At 31.0% G+C, this 17,044-nt stretch overlaps 1 protein-coding gene across 5 annotated transcripts in view; it reads left to right on the forward strand.

Annotated features, from left to right (window-relative positions):
- Positions 1 to 3,999: 3,999 nt before the first annotated feature.
- The window catches only part of LOC114317148 (uncharacterized), a 29,695-nt gene continuing 16,650 nt past the window's right edge, over positions 4,000 to 17,044 (forward strand). For 2 of the 5 annotated variants that reach the window (XM_082899075.1, XM_082899070.1), the window contains exons 1-2: positions 8,458 to 8,629; positions 8,828 to 8,869. The gene's annotated coding sequence lies outside the window, so the exon portion shown is untranslated. Of the gene's footprint in view, positions 4,197 to 4,397; positions 4,440 to 8,457; positions 8,630 to 8,827; positions 8,870 to 17,044 lie in introns of those variants that run through there. The other 3 variants (XM_082899071.1, XM_082899073.1, XM_082899072.1) reach the window with 3 other exon arrangements.

Below are 17,044 nucleotides of genomic sequence, written 5' to 3' on the forward strand. Positions count from 1 at the left end.
GTCTGCACTTGTCCGAGCTTCTGCTGATGAATCGGTTTAGGGCTGCGGCCCTTCCAGTGAGCACTTGAACTTGCTTTGCCGATGCCGGACTCTGTAGTTCCAGGATGGCCTTGATTTGGTCTGGGCTAGCCTCAATGCCCTTTCTTGTTACCAGATATCCTAGAAATTTACCTGACCCAACTCCAAAGGCACACTTCGAGGCGTTGAGTCGGAGCCGATATCTTTTGAGTATGTCAAAGACCTCTTTTAGGTCGGCAAGATGACCTTTTGATTCCTTGGTCTTTACGACCATGTCATCGATGTAAACTTCTACTGTTTTGCCAATCAGGTGTTTAAACATCTTTGTCACTAACCTCTGATAGGTTGCTCTTGCGTTTTTCAGCCCAAAAGGCATTACCTTGTAACAGTACAGGCCTTTCGGGGTGATGAACGCGGTTTTCTCTTCATTTGGAGGGTACATAGCAATCTGGTGGTACCCTCTGTATGCATCTAAAAAACTCATCCTTTCATGTCCCGAAGTGGCGTCTACCAGTTGGTCGATTTTGGGCAGAGGAAAGCTGTCTTTGGGGCAAGCTTTGTTGAGGCTGGTAAAGTCTACACAAACCCTCCACTTGCCATTCTTCTTTTTTACTACTACTGTGTTGGACAGCCATGTTGGGTACTGAACTTCTCGGATGGCCCTGGCTTCAAGGAGTCTGTCTACCTCTTCCTCTACTGCTTCGACGTGCATCAACGTCGGCCTTCTGGCTCGTTGAATCACAGGCTTTGCCGATCTGTCGACATTCAGATTGTGGCAAGTGACCTCGGGGTCAATGCCAGGCATTTCATAAGGTGTCTAGGCGAACGCCTCTATGTTTGCCCTTAAAAAATCTTCCAGTTCTTTTTCCTCTTCTCTAGCTAAGCCTGAGTCGAGAAGAAAAAATCGTTCTTCGTCGCCCTCCTGGACGAGGATTTTCTTTAGCGCCTCTTCGCTTTTTTCGGCTGGTTCTTTCCCGACGTCTTCTAGGACTTCCATGTCCTCGTCTTCAACTTCTGCTTTCTTTGGCTCCCGTATACTACAGGTGGACTTAATTGCTGCCATGGAGCAATTTTTGGATTGTAGTTGATCCCCTCTAACTTCTTCAATTCCATGCTCTGTTGGGAACCAGAGTAGTTGATGCAACGTCGAGGGAACTGCCCCCATTGCATGTAACCACGGTCTTCCCAAGATGATGTTTTATGGTGAGGGTGTGTCAATTACCAGGAATTCCGTCCTGATCCTCTTAGTGTCGGCTTGTATCTCTAAGCTTGTTGCACCCAGTGGCCATGTCGGCGTTCCGTTAAAGCCAACCATCGGGCCGCTGGACTGTTCTAGGTCATCAGGGTGAAGGCCTAGCTCTTTGTAACATCTGACATACATGATGTCACAGGAGCTGCCTTGATCTATTAGGATGCGTTTTACTTGGCACTCCCCAACCTGGAGGGATACTACCAAGGCATCATTATGTGGATGTTGGACCAGTTCTAAGTCGGCTTCAGTAAAGGCTATCATCGGCCCTTGGTTTTCTTCTGGCCGATGTCTCTTTTCCCCGACTTGGTAGATATGCTGTAAATGTCTTACCCTCTGGGTTTCTCCTCTGACTTCGTTTTCGTTGACCCTTGAGTGGATCACATTAACCACCCTCGGTTCTCCTGTTTGTGGTAGTTGTGCTGGGGGAGGGGGTGCTGCTGGTGCTTGAGGCAACCTTGCCTGCTCTTCCCTTGTTCTGGCCTCATCGACCAGGTCCCTCAGAAGGCCTTGTCTTACCAGGTCCTCCAAGTGTGCTTTTAAGGCTCTGCAACCTTGAGTTGGATGCCCTTCCTCATTGTGGTAGGCACAACGTCTACCAACGTTCCTTCCCATGAATTCCCCTGGTGCTCTTGCCGGAGCCCGGAAATAAGGTTGATTTCGAATCCGATCTAAGATTTATGGATTGGGATCCGGAATACCGTTGTTACCGCCTGTTTATTTCTTAATTTTATTTCTTGTTTGGTCGGCCCATTGTTGACTCAGCCTCGCTTTGGCGAGCCGTTTCCCTTTTCTTGTTTCACCTCTTTGTTTCCCGATGTATCTTCTTCGGCCCTGGCGTATTTCTCAATTCTTACCATGAGTTCTTCCATGCTTTTTGGCAATGTTTTTGCCAAAGACTTCCGTAGTGGGCAGTCATCTTTCAGGCCGTTCTTGAAAGACACGACTGCTACTTCCTGGTTGCATTCGGGTATTCGGTTGAACACCTCGTAGTACCTCTTTGCATAGGCCCTAAGGCCTTCTTCTTTGGTGATTCTTAGGGCCATCAAGGCATCAACCCTCAGGGGTTGCAGCTTGTTGGTCACGAACCTGGCCACAAACATCTCGGCCAAGCCTTCCCATGTCTTTATGCTTCCTTTTGGTAACTTGTGAAACCAATCAGATGCAATTTCCCCAAAGGATGAGGGGAATACTTTGCAAAGCAATGGCTCGTTCCCGCTGTATAATGCCATTGAATTTAGGTATAGCCCAACATGAAAGTTTGGATCTGACTTACCATCATAGATTTGAAACCTCGGCATACTGAACCTCTTGGGTGGTTCGAATTTGTCCAGTTCCACCGAGAAGGCTGTCTTCGGTTTTACTGGGGAGTTTACCTCGGCTTCTGCATTCCGTTGCCTCCTCTTGAGGTAGTCCCTTAAGTCTTCTTTGCTCCTCCCTGGAGCTCGGCTGTCTTTAGATTTTAGTCTTTTTGGTACACTGCTTTCGGCCTCGTGGTGGGTCCGTTTGGACCTTTCTTCATAGGTTGTGTCAAAGTGGAGTACTTGCCCCTGAACATGTCGATGTTTTTTGGGGTCTGGATTCTTCATGTGGTGCGTCCTTCGGGAATCTTCTTGCCTCGGCTTTTCCCGTCCGACTTCCCTGGAAGGCCGGTGAGAATGCCTTCCACTCCTGGTATGCTGAGGGACCTCGGGGATTGTTTTTCTTCCATCATTCTGGGTGTTGGTCGCTGGTATCGGCGTGTCTTGTAGCGGGTATGGTGGCTGCATAACATTATTCTGCATCATGAAGTTGACGACTGACTGAAGGTCTGCCAACTTGTTCGCCAGTTCTTTCACTTCCTCATCCCTTCGTAGGCACCTGTCCCTCCATACCTGGAGGTTATCTTCATTGTAGTACTTTCCTTGGTTTGTCTTTTTTGACATGTCGCCTTCTGGGATGACGTCGTTCTCTCTGTGACCCTGGTCACGGCTTCTGTATTGTGGTTGTGTCCTTCAATGTCAAGATCAATTGGTCTGCCACTCCCAGTGGGAGCGTCATCCCCAGTTTTTTCCTGTTGTCCGTTACTGGCCATCTATTCTTCCTTCGTTCCCACAGACGGCGCCAAATTGTGTGGGTGAAAATCTGACCGCACTGCCCGTTTAGTGATCAGCTGGAGAGCACAGGTTGAATAGATGGCTTTAGCAACCTGTAACAGAAAGAAAAAAGCTCCGGTGGTGGTTCTTCCACCCGGGGGCACTCCGACGATCAAGTCAGTATATCTCTCAAAGATAATCAAGTGCTAAGCTAAATACTCAAAATATAAATTGCATACCTTAGACCCACGGGGGTGCCTTTCTTTTATAATATACTCAATCCAAATCCCACTTGAATTATAACTTCTATGTACTCCAATTTTAGTGCTTACTTTGGACTCTGTAGGGGATAAAGATAAACTCCCCAAGAGCTTTATCCTTATCTTAGTTAAGTCCCCTCTTTGCCTTAGGACTCTTGTCCCTTATCTCGGATTCCGATATCCTCGGAGATAACCTCGGCTTCTCCGAGATTATCTCGGCTTGACTACCAGGACACGTGGCACCTCGGCTGACACGTCGGCGTCACCATGCCACGTGTTGGTATTCAGAAAATACATCCTCACAAAAATAATTAAAAAAAAAATCAAATCAAATAAAATGAAATCAAATCGACCAACTCCCAAATGAATTCTCTCATCACAAAGTCAAGAAGAGTCTCCCCAGCTACTTCCCAGCTCTCACCACAAAGTCAAGAAAAGTCTTCCCAGCTACTTTCCAGCTCCTTCCTCACGTCACATTGAGTCGTCCTCCTCCTCATCATCTTTTCCATTGCAATTGTTCTTTCTCCATTTGATATTTCAAACCCCTCAGAAGAAGTTACAGACTTGATCTGCTTTTTGATTTCTTGCAACAAGGTATGAAAACCCTAGTTTCTATTTTATCACTTTACAATTGTCATTGTGTGAGATCTTGTCCGTATTATTTCAAATTTTTTTTTTCCTGGTCTATGCTGTGCTTGAAGTTTATAAGCATTTTAAGAGCTTAATTTTGGTGATTTTTAAGAATTTAACCACGTCTATCATTATTCTTTGCTTATTTTTTCTCTTTTCTTTTAGATTTTTCTCGCAAGGCATCTTGGTTTCTCTCTTGCTTGAAAGGTATAGTGTTAAATATATATATCATTTCTTTTTTCAAGGATATGTATCTTTGGTGTTGTACTATATGCATATTTACTCTTATGCCTTTTTTTTTCTTCATCTTCTTTTTTTTTTCCTCCTTTATCTATACTTATCAGAATCTCAATCCGAATCTTATAACCTTCAATTTTACTATTCGTTTGGACATAATAGATCTGGATCGTGTAAAAATTTTTTTACAAGTAAGATCTTTCAATTCTAATAGTTGGATCTCATAGAATCATGGAATCTTGATTCATATATGATTCCATCAATTCAATTTTTAATCCTTATAAGGAATTTTATGAGGTAATTTATTGTATTTTTTGTATTTTTTCAATCCTGATAGTTGGATCTCATAAGATCGTGCAATCCCAATCTGGATCTATCCTATTGATCTAATTTTTAATCCTTGTTTTGTATTATATGAGCTAATTTACTGTAAATTTTATGTTTGTATACTTTTGATCCTGATAGTTGAATCTCATGGGATCATGGATTCCCGATCCAAATCCAATCCACCGATCTAATTTTTAATCATTGTTTTGTAATACAAACCTAATTTATTATAAATTTTACATTTGTTACTCAAATACCAATTTTATGTAATCCAAATGAATAAAAAAATAAGCCAGATATTCAATGAAATAGACTAAAATAAACAAATTAGGAAAACGCATTTAAATATTGAAGTAATATAAGAAATTAACTAGTGAAAAAAAAATTAGTCTTAGCAGGGGTTTGGAGAGAGCAAAAGTTTTATCTTAAATTTTGAATAGCCTATTTTCGTGACCTAGGAAGTACGTGTATGAATACGGATATGAAATATGACAAAATTTATAAAAGTAGGATATAAGAACGGTTAATATTAGGATACGCTTGTAAAAAAAATATTTTTTCAATTATTAACAGTGAGTTGCACAAGTTCAAGCATGTTAAAAGCTGTATCGTAATTTTATAATGTAAAATATTAATATTTAAGAATTAAGAATTAATTTAAGTCATTAGCTAATATATTTCTTCAATTTCAATAGGTTTTACAGATATTTTGCTTCAATATTATGCATTTATCGCAATAATAGAACAATCCACAAGAATTTTTCCATGTGTTTTTCCATAATTAATTTTTTTATAAATTAAAAGGGGCTTACGAATTTTAAAATGTTACTGTTATATAATTTTTATAAATTTTTTTGCATGTATTTTTTGTTTACAAATCATTTTTTTTTATCTTCACATTTATGACAAAAATATCTTTTTTCTTTTATGACGTGTTTGCGGTATGAATTTAGGTAGAGATTAGGAAAGGAAAATATAAAAAGTGTGTAAAATGTAGGTGAAACATAACTATATTTTATTCACATTTCACATACATTTTCTGTTTTTATTTTCCTTTCCAAATTCATACTCCAACCACAACCTTACAAAAGCCTTGTTTGAGAAGTTGACTATTTTAACCTGACTAAAAAAATTGTGTTTAAAAAATTGATTTTTTTTTTTTTAATTGTGTGAGAAAAAATGAAATGATTATGGGTTAGATGTGATATTGTCTTATTGACTATTTTAACATATTTTGCCTTTTAAAAAACTGTTTTAGCTCGACACTCTCCCCAAACAAGGCTAAAATAGAAGAGAATTTGGGCTTTCTTAATTTCACTTCTCAACTTGAGAAGATTATAGGATCCGTGAGGCCCATCATGAGTCTCATTTCGATTCTTAGTAATACTTTGGTATTACTAGTCCCAATACCCTCCCTATAGTCCAAAACAAACAGGGCCTAAATGGTTTATTTTGTAAAATTCTCATGTATATAATTTATAAAAAAATTAAATCGATAATCGTAATTTTTTTAATTTTATGATATTATTTTTCTAATGAGTTATTTTAAAAAATATACTGGTCAAAACGTTCTTGACATTGTTCCCAAACTATTAGATAATTTATGATTATTAAAGACCCCAAAAAATCAAATCATGTACAGTTTTTAAATTTAAATAAATAAAAATCTAAATAAGAAGCAAAAAATCTACTCTATAACCAGGTAATTTATTCTTTTCAAATAATGATGGTAATCAACAAATAGAACAAATAATAATTGGTTCAAAGTACAAATGATTTATAAATTGTGTTTTTGCTGCAACCTGTAGGAAGAGCAAAATAAGAATTTTAGGGATTATTTAGAATGCTCTAAGTAAGTGCATTTTTTAATTTTTTAGATAAAAAAATTGAGAAAAAAAATATAATTGTTTGGAATATTTTTTTAATTTTTTATTAAAAAATATATATTAAAATATTATATAAAATAATAAAACTATCATTTTACCCCTATGCCCTATGCATACTGGTAGTGACTATTGAAGGAAGCAGTACGGAATGATTTGAATTGTGGGCATAGTGGGGCAGACATGCTTCAGATTTATATACTTCTTTCGTCCCATAATATTAGCCATTTATTCTATTTTTTATTGTCTCAAAATATTAGTCTCTCTTCAAAAATTAAGTACAAAAATAATATAAATTTTCTATTTTGCCATTCTTTTAAATTAATAAATAATATAAAAAGTACAATTATGACATTGATATTCTCAAAAAAATGTACTATTAAAAGGATAATTCTGGAAAATCAATTTTTTTCAAATGCAATAATTGTACTACTAAAAAAAGTTAGATTCTCCAAAAGGGGCCATTATTTTGGGACGGAGGGAGTATATAAGATGAGGCTTTCCTCTAGTCCGATAGGGGGGTTTACGACGGGTTCCATTTTAATAATCTGAACCGTTTAATATGTAGAACTTGTCACATACTATATGTTTCTAAAAAATCACATTGATCGGATATCAATAGTTATGTGATCGAATCAGTTTTATATATAAAAAAAAATGGACAATTAAAAATAAACGGCTGAAAAAAATCTGATTTGATCACTAGCTATTGATATCCGATTAACGTGATTTTTTACAGGCATATAGTACTCAACGTATTCTACACGTTGAACGGTTTCGATTATCAAAACGGGACCCGTGGTGGGCCCATGGGCCCAACATCAACTTTTTTTTGTAAATTTTTTGTGCAGCCGATTAGGTAATTTGTACAATCTGGTTCAGACTGTATCATCACGTCAATGACTTTTTGGGTTGTACTTTTTTTTGTGTAAATTTGTTTTTATATTTTTTTTTATGAATAGTGATAACTTTTTAACTTTTTAGATAATTTTTTGACTTTTTATATTTTTTTTAAAGATGCCAAACCCGGCCTTAATGTTGGAAGATGCTACAGTGACTACCTTTATATTTGAAAAGTTGAATAAATAATTAGTTAGGCCTCGTTTGGTAATTTATTGTTTTAGTTTAAAAGTTAAAAAATCACTAAAAAACAAAAAAATAATAGCTTACACTAAAAAAATAAATTTTTTTTTTCCCCTCTACTTTTACACATTTTTTTTTTTAAAAATTAAAAAATTATTTTAAACATACTAATTTTTTTATGAAAAATGCTTGGGAGCACTAAGTGCTCCCACTATTTAGGTGGCAGTGGGTCCCGTCATTAATGATGTGATGTTTTGGTCTTGGAGTTGTGTTTTTTTTTTGTTTTTTTTTTATTTTTTTAATGCATTAGTGCTATTAGTGGTGATATTTTTAATGGGATGAATCATTATTATTTTTTTATTTCATATTTTAATCAAAAAATTTAAAAATTACTAAAATAAATTATTATCCAACTAGGCCGTAGCGGTGGTTAGTGGTGATTTTTTTAACACAAAGTTTGGCTTCCTTTACAAAGAAGTGTTGGGTTGGATTTGAGGTTATTTCAACTATAAAAAGATAAAATAGATTTTTTTGTTTGATAAGATAAAATATTACATCTAATCCATAATTATTATATTATTTCTCTCGCAAAAAGTTAAAAAAAAGTTAAAAAATCATTTAAAATTTTTTAATCATAAACTAAAATAGTCAAAAAAATAATAAATAAATAAATAAAATCGACCAACTCCCCAAATGAATTCTCTCACCACAAAGTCAAGATAAGTCTTCCCAGCTCCTTCCTCGCCTCACATTGACCTCATTCTCCTTCTCATCTCTTCCATTGCAATTGTTCTTTCTCCATTGGATATTTCAAACCCCTCAGAAGAAGTTACAGACTTTATCTGCTTTTTGATTTTTTGCAACAAGGTATGAAAACTCGTTTTTATTTTATCACTTTATAATTGTCATTGTGTGAGATCTTGTCTGTATGATTTCAAATTTTTTTTTCATGGTCTATGCTGTGCTTGAAGTTTATAAGCATTTTAAGAGCTTAATTTTGGTGATTTTTAAGAATTTAACCACGTCTGTTATTATTCTTTGCTTATTTTTTCTCTTTTCTTGTAGATTTTTCTCGCAAAGCATCTTGGTTTCTCCCTGGCTTGAAAGGTATAGTGTTAAATATATATATCATTTCTTTTTTCAAGGATATGCATCTTTGGTGTAGCTGTATATGCATATTTAGGGTTGTTTGGGGTGTCCTAAATAAGTGTACTTTTTGTATTTTTAGACTAAAAAGTTAAGGAAAAAAATATAGATATTTGGTTTGATTTTTTTTACTTTTTATGGAAAAAAAATATATATTAAAAAGTTGTATAAATAAGTGTATAGGATAAGATTGGGTAGGAGCAGTACGGAATGGCAGTGGTGACGGGTCGAATGAGTAGATGAGAAATTAATGTCTACTTCTCGGGTTTTGATTGGATCGTGTTGTTTGGTCCGTGGGGCCCCACCAAGGGTCTCGTTTTTCTAATCGGAACCGTTTAATGTATAGAACTCGTTGAGTACTACATGTTTCTAAAAAATCACGTTGATTGGATATCGATAGCTATCTGATCGTGTTAGTTTTTTTTTTTTGTCAACTGTTAACTATAACACCATCCATTTTTATACAAAACTGATTTGATCATGTAGTTAGTGATATCCGATAGACGTGATATTTTATAAGAATATAGTATTAGACTAGTTTTACATATTTAACAGTTCAGATTATCAAAACGGGACCCATGGTGGACCCTCACGAGCCCAACTTTTCCATCTTATTTAGTTAATATTTTACTATAATTTTTTTGTTTCCCCGGTCACTGACTCCACCATCACGGAATGTCTAATCTTGGGGCTTTTTTTTTATTTGTAATAATATTTGTATATTATTTTTTTAATATTTTTTTTGATAAATAGTGATAGCTTTTTAATTTTTTGAATAATTTTTTGGCTTTTTAACTTTTTCAAGGGTTGCCAAATCAGCCCTTACTTTTATGCCTTTTTTTACTTCATCTTGTGTTTTTTTTCCTCCTTTATCTATATTTATCAGAATCTCAATCCGAATCTTATAACCTTACAATTTTACTATTCATTTGGACATAATAGATCTGGATCGTGTAAAAAAATTTTTACAAGTAAGATCTTTCAATCCTAATAGTTGGATCTCATAGAATCATGGAATCTTGATTCATATATGATTCCATCAATTCAATTTTTAATCCTTACAAGGAATTTTATGAGGTAATTTATTGTATTTTTTTTTTTTTGGTATACTTTCAATTTTGATAGTTGGATCTCATAAGATTGTGGAATCCCACTCTGGATCTATCCTATTGATCTAATTTTTAATCCTTGTTTTGTATTATATGAGCTAATTTACTGTAAATTCTATGTTTGTATACTTTTATTATTTGGACGTAATAGATCTGGATCGTGTAAAAATATTTTTACAAGATCTTTCAATCCTAATAGTTGGATCTCATAGAATTATGGAATCTTGATTCATATATGATTCCATCAATTCAATTTTTAATCCTTACAAGGAATTTTATGAGGTAATTTATTGTATTTTTTTTTTTGGGTATACTTTCAATCTTGATAGTTGGATCTCATAAGATCGTGGAATCCCAATCTGGATCTATCCTATTGATCTACTTTTTAATCCTTGTTTTGTATTATATGAGCTAAGTTACTGTAAATTCTATGTTTGTATACTTTTGATCCTGATAGTTGAATCTCATAGGATCATGGAATCCCGATCTAGATCCAATTCACTGATCTAATTTTTAATCATTGTTTTGTAATAGAAAGCTAATTTATTATAAATTTTACATTTGTTACTCAAATACCAATTTTATGTTGTCCAAATGAATACAAAAATAAGCCAGATATTGAATGAAATAGACTAAAATAAACAAATTAGGGAAACACATTTAAATATTGAAGTAATATAAGAAATTAACTAGTCAAAAAATAAATAAAAAAACATAGTCTTAGCAGGGGTTTGAAGAGAACAAAAGTTTTATCTTAAATTTTGAAGAGCCTATTTTTGTGACCTAAGAAGTACGTGTATGAATACGGATATGGATAGAATATGATATGGATATGAAATACAACAAAACTTATAAAAGTAGGATACAAGTACGGTTACTATTAGGATACGTTTGTAAAAAAAATATTTTTTCAATTGTTGGTAGTGAGTTACACAAGCTCAAGCATGTTAAAAGCTATATTGTAATTTTATAATGTAAAATATTAATATTTAAGAATTATGAATTAACTTAAGTCATTAGCTAATTTATTTCTTCAATTTCAATAGGTTTTATAGATATTTTGTTTCAATATCAAGTCCAATATATATATATATATATATATACATATATATCGCAATAATAAAACAATCCACAAGAATTTGTCCATATGTTTTCCCTTTTACACTAGTCAAAAATGTGGTAAGTAAGTTTACTTACTTATTTATTTATTAATGTTTAATTCTACTATTATATTATTTACTTGTTAATTTTTACTTTGTATGTAGTTATATGGGACATACATGATACAATAAGGGTACGCCAATTTAATAAATTCTATTACTTTTAACTCATTATATTCTTCTCATCAAAGAACTAAGTAAAGTATTGAAAAAATATTATTTTATTTATCTTCACAATTAAGGTATATTATAACATTATGTAAGAAATGTTACGATTCTAATTCAATAAAAACAAATAATACAAGACTTAAGAGTATATGATGCTTAAAAGTATCCATTGTCCAAATTAATTAATTAAAAAGTAGCTAATATTTTTAATAATCTGCTACATATTTGGGAGTATCGATCAAACACATCTCCTTTTAAAAATGTCTGTGCTTCATCGTTCCACCAAGGATCTTCTAGAGTGAAATTTTTCTAAAATTTCCTAGAATGTTACATTGTGTGGTTGAGATTTACTGGCAAGTCACATCAGAAAAATTGATATGACTTGCCAGTAAATCTCAACCACACAATGTAACACTCTAGAAAATTTTAGAAAAAAATCACTCTAGAAGATCTTTACTCTCATCGTTCATGTACACACGTCACCAGGTACATCATATAGTATATAAATAAAGTAGTGCTTTTCGCAAGTATAATCAAGCAATGCGCCATGTGTCAAGCTAAGAATGGCACATATTATTATTATTATTATTATTATTATTTGTGTTATGTTTTATGCATTTCCTTGTGTTTTGTGTCTTTTTACACTTCGTTTGGGAAGCATGAGTCGTTTGGGAAGCATGAGTTGGGTTTTTTTTTTAAACTATTTTAGTCACAAAAAATAAAATAATTTTTTTAGTTAAATAAAACAAAACATAACATTCAACTTATAATCATTACATTGTTTCTCTCACAAAAAAGTTAAAAAAGTTAAAAGTTCTTTCCAAATTAGACTTTTTAGCTCTAAGCTAAAATAACCAAAAAAGAAAAAAATTAAAAAAGCTAACTCACTTCCCAAACGAAGACATTGCATTCTCTCTATCTTAGCATTGATTTTTTTTTCTTTTTAATGTGAAAATGGAAAAGATGAAGAGTCTCTAATAAACCCTACATATATATCCTTTAAATATGGAAGATTGAAGGAATATGAGTAATTCTAAAGACTCTAATCTGTTTGGGAAGGGCTTATGGGGCTCAATGAGCCATGTAAGGACAAAAAAGTTGATTTTAGCCACGTGGAGACAAAAACGGAGGCAATCACTTGGCACCAACCATTGTGAGGGTAAATTTACAAAATTACCCCCACATGAGAGAGGGGCATCACCTCAGCGTTTATAAAAATATTTTTAAATATTTTAATTTTTTTTGTTAGGTATTTGATTATGATTTGAGTGTAGAGTTGTGAAAGTAGTATGAGTTTCGAGTTATGTATTTGGTTATGAGTTTTAAAAATAATTTACTAATTGAGTTTTATTTTATATATTTGGTTACGATTTGAGTGTAGAGTTGTTTTTAAATTTAAAATATTAATATTTTAAATTATTCAAATTTTTTGAATATTTAAATTATTTAAATTTTTTTGTTAAAATAATTTTTTGAATATTAACATTTTAAATTTTTTTGTTAAAATAATTTTTTGAATATTTAAATTATTTAAATTTTTATGATTTAAAATTAAAATAAAATTAAATATTTAAAATTTAATTTAATTTAAATTATTTAAAATAGACAGGACAATAAAATAAAACCTCACTTTTTATCATTTCACAGAAAATGAAAAAAAAAATTAAATAACAATAAAATAAAAAACAAATGAAAAAACCATTTGCAAAAAAAAAAAAACCTTAAAATACATAAATTATTTAAAAAAAATACGCTTCATTCAAAAATATTTAAAAATATTTAAAAAATTATAAAAACGTAAATTCAAAAAAAAAAAAAAAAGAACGACAAAAATACGTCTCATCCAAAAAGAAAAAAAAATAGAAATTACCATTTTTCATGTAATTTACAAATAAATAAAATACATGAAAACCCATTTTTGAAATATAAAAACAAATTAATGTGTACAAATTAAAAAATGATAAAAACGTAAATTAAAAAAAATAACGAGAAAAATACGCCTCATTCAAAAATATATAAAAAAAAAACATAAAAACATAAATTACCATTCGCCACGTAATTTGCAAATAAATGAAACACATAAATAAAAAAAATGTTATTGTATACCAATAAAAATAAGGCAAAAAACATAAATTAAAAAGCAAGAACTAATTAATGTATAAAAAAATAAAAATGACAAAAACATAAATTTAAAAAAAAATAAAAAATAAAGCAAAATACGGCAAATCCAAACCCAAAATAAAAAATAAAAAAAAATTTACGCAAAATGCGCCAAATCCAAACCCAAAATAAAAAAATAAAAAAAAAAATGAAAGCAAAAAATGCCAAATCCACTTCCAAAATAAAAATTTACGAAAAATACGCCAAATCCAAACCCAACAAAAAAAATTTTAAAAGTAAAATAAGCCAAACTGAAACCCAAAATTAAAAAAATTAAAAAAAAAAATTAAGCAAAAAACGCCACATCCAAACCCAAAATAAAAATAAATAAATAAACTCAAAATTATTTTTCCTCTTTCGTTTGCTTGATTATTTTTTTTTTTCAATTATTTTTTGTACAAGAAAAAAACTCAAAATTAGATTATAAACCTCGGTACAAACTTGTACTGTAGATACATTCCTCAAGTACAAGCTCATATTCGTTGAGGGTCTTTTGGAAAGTGGGTTATAATCCACTTCCCAGATTATAACCCACTTCCCTCTCTCACAAAAAACAGCTTATAATCAGCTTTTAACTAAAAAGTTGACTATAACCATCTTCCCAAAATAGTTTCGAGTAGAAGCTCATATTTTTTTAAAATTATTATTTAGTAACAATTGTTTTTTTCATGAATTGCAATTCTATCATTATTTACATATATAAGTCAAATATTCAAAATACATATAGTTTTTATTGCTCATCAAACAAGAAATTATTGTGCCTCCTTAAACAAAAATTACAAATGATTGGTAGTTGAAAATTTTTATAATTCCAAATTTAAACTCTATTACATCACACAAGACTTTTCTTTTTTCTTTTTTTCATTTTTTCTTTTATGTGGTGCATTACTAATGTAGTTAAATTTTGTCCCTTATTAAACTACATTCCTAAGAGTTTTTTGGTATTGTATTTGTTCTTATTAAAATACACATCCTAATTTCATAGCATAGTAAGTGGACCACAATTGAATTCTCTTTTAAGGTGCAAAATATATTTTATGACTGGTGATGTAAGATGGTATCTTTATACATTTTTCTTATTGAGGAAAATAGGTAATCTCATAATTTGTTTACACTTAAATTGTGAGTTAGGAAGACATATAAACACTTTGGATTCTTCTTCTCGGAAAAAGGGGTAAACTACCAATAGGTCCTACTAGTTGGACTTAATTCTTATCAAGTACTATTGAAAATAAGTTTTAGTAAAACCGTCGCTAAAAATAATTTTTTTGTGACAATTTTTTGTATGTTCCTAAAAATTAATAATTATCGACTTTTTTTTTGCCACAATTTTTATAAATTCTTGCTAAAACTTACAATTATTTACGTTTTTCTGTGACGAAATTTTCAAACTGTCGTTGAAAGTTAAAAATTAGTTGCTTTTTTTGTAATGGTCTTTTTAAACTGTCGCTAAAACTTATAATTAGTAACATTTTTTATGATAATTTTTAAATTGCCGCTAAAAATTAACAATTAATGACATTTTTTAATAGTATTTGATGAAAAATATTATTAATTATAATAAGACTTATTGGATAAGAAGTCCATCTATTAGGACTTACATGTAAATCCCTGAAAAGAAACACATCGATTGCCAAGTTTGAATACTTATTGTCAACAACAAAATAATATTAATAACGGTTCAAAAAAAATAATATTAATAAAAAAAGGGATGTGTCCTTATATAAATATGGAGCTATTTGTTTGTAATTTTGATTAAAGTTGATATAAACTTATATGATAAGATTGTTTTAATTTTCAACATGCATGCATTCTGCAACTTAAAAATTATTGTATAAATATTACAAAATTATATTTACATAAAATTTAAATTTAAATTGAACCCATGCATTGCACAAGTAGAAAACTAGTTAATGTATTATTGTAGAGTGCAAAGTGTTTTGTTATAGAACTCTTCGGCTTTGTTTGGTTTGTCTCTTGAAATACAATTTTTGAGAAAAAAAGTTCAAAAATTTGTTTAGTTGAAAATTTTTGAAAAAAAAATCCAAAATCAATTCTCTCTACTATATATCAATCAATCACTTTTTTTTCCCTCATCGTTCCTTCTCTCATATCCTATACATTAGTCAATCACTTTTTCTCTCACACCCATCTATTCAACCACAAAAAAAAAAAAAAAAAATTAAATCATTTCAAACTCCAAAACTTTAAAACTATTTTCAAAACCTACAACCAAAAAAAAATTAAAAATTTTGTACTCTTTCAAAAAAATTATTTTTCAAACTTGTTTCACAAATACAAACCAAACATGGCATTCATCTTCTTTTTTTTTATGAAATGTAACACTTTTATTATTGAGTTTTCTAGTATAATGTTAAAAAAAAAAAAAAAAAGCCTTTGCTACGCACGGAGTGAAAATTTTGTATTTTTTAAATATAAAATTTTATAAAATAAAAATAATTCATCATATTTATTTAAACTCTAGAAAGCAATTTCTATTAAAACAAAAAATAATTAAATAGTTTTAAACTAACTATTAAAACTAACCATATGCATGCACCATAAATTGGGGTAATTTTACCACAAGATTTCGTGACATTAACCATAAAATATATAACCTTGTCACAAATTGGCATAACAAAAAATATCATAACTAAATCACAAACTTTTTTTACATGAATCACAAAATTATGGACATTTTATTAGCTACTTTGTAGTGAGATTACGTATTTTGTCGTTGATATTATGAAATTTTATAATAAAAATTATACCAATTTATAATAGGATACATATGGTATGCACCCTTAAGGGATGCACACCATAATTCTTCCAGTGTAAGATAGCCAATTATCTTTTATTTTTAATTGAATTGCTTGTGAAACTTTATGAGCATAAGAACATTAGTAATATTTTAAATTATTACATAGGTTCATTAAAAGGGAATAATATGTTTAATTAAAACTAGTCTTGTATAATTTTTTATTAAGCTAATTGAAGTAATATTTTAATAATTATTTAATTTCTCAAAGAAAAATGATATAGAAGTCTATTTCGTAAACTCACTTTCTAAACTTAATGATGTCTAAATAAGATGACCCATCATCTGCGAAAATCTTCCTTAATATTAAGGGTAAATTACACTTTATTCCCTTCAAGTATTGTCATTATCAATTTAGTCCCCTCAACTAAAAATTTTAACAACTAGCCTCCCTCATCTACTTTTTTTTTTCCAATATGGACCTTTATGACTAAAAATACCCTTTCATCAATAGGATAAATTACACTTTACCCCCATGAATTACCACCCAATATCATTTTATCCCCTTAACCTATCACCCAATATTACTTTCAATTTGGACCTTTTTATTTTTTCATTTCATCACTAAATTAATTTTTAGTTCTAATTTTTTTTTTAAAAATTTGAAAACCAAACTTGTAGCATTTGAACAGATAGACAAATAGTTAAGTTTTTGAACATATAATTGTCCTTTTGGATAAATAATGTCATTTTGACCTAAAAAGATTAAAGCTTTGGCCAA

The sequence above is a fragment of the Camellia sinensis genome, chromosome 12 (genome assembly GCF_055761805.1).
Source record: "Camellia sinensis isolate YWXY chromosome 12, ASM5576180v1, whole genome shotgun sequence".
Taxonomy (NCBI): domain Eukaryota; kingdom Viridiplantae; phylum Streptophyta; class Magnoliopsida; order Ericales; family Theaceae; genus Camellia; species Camellia sinensis.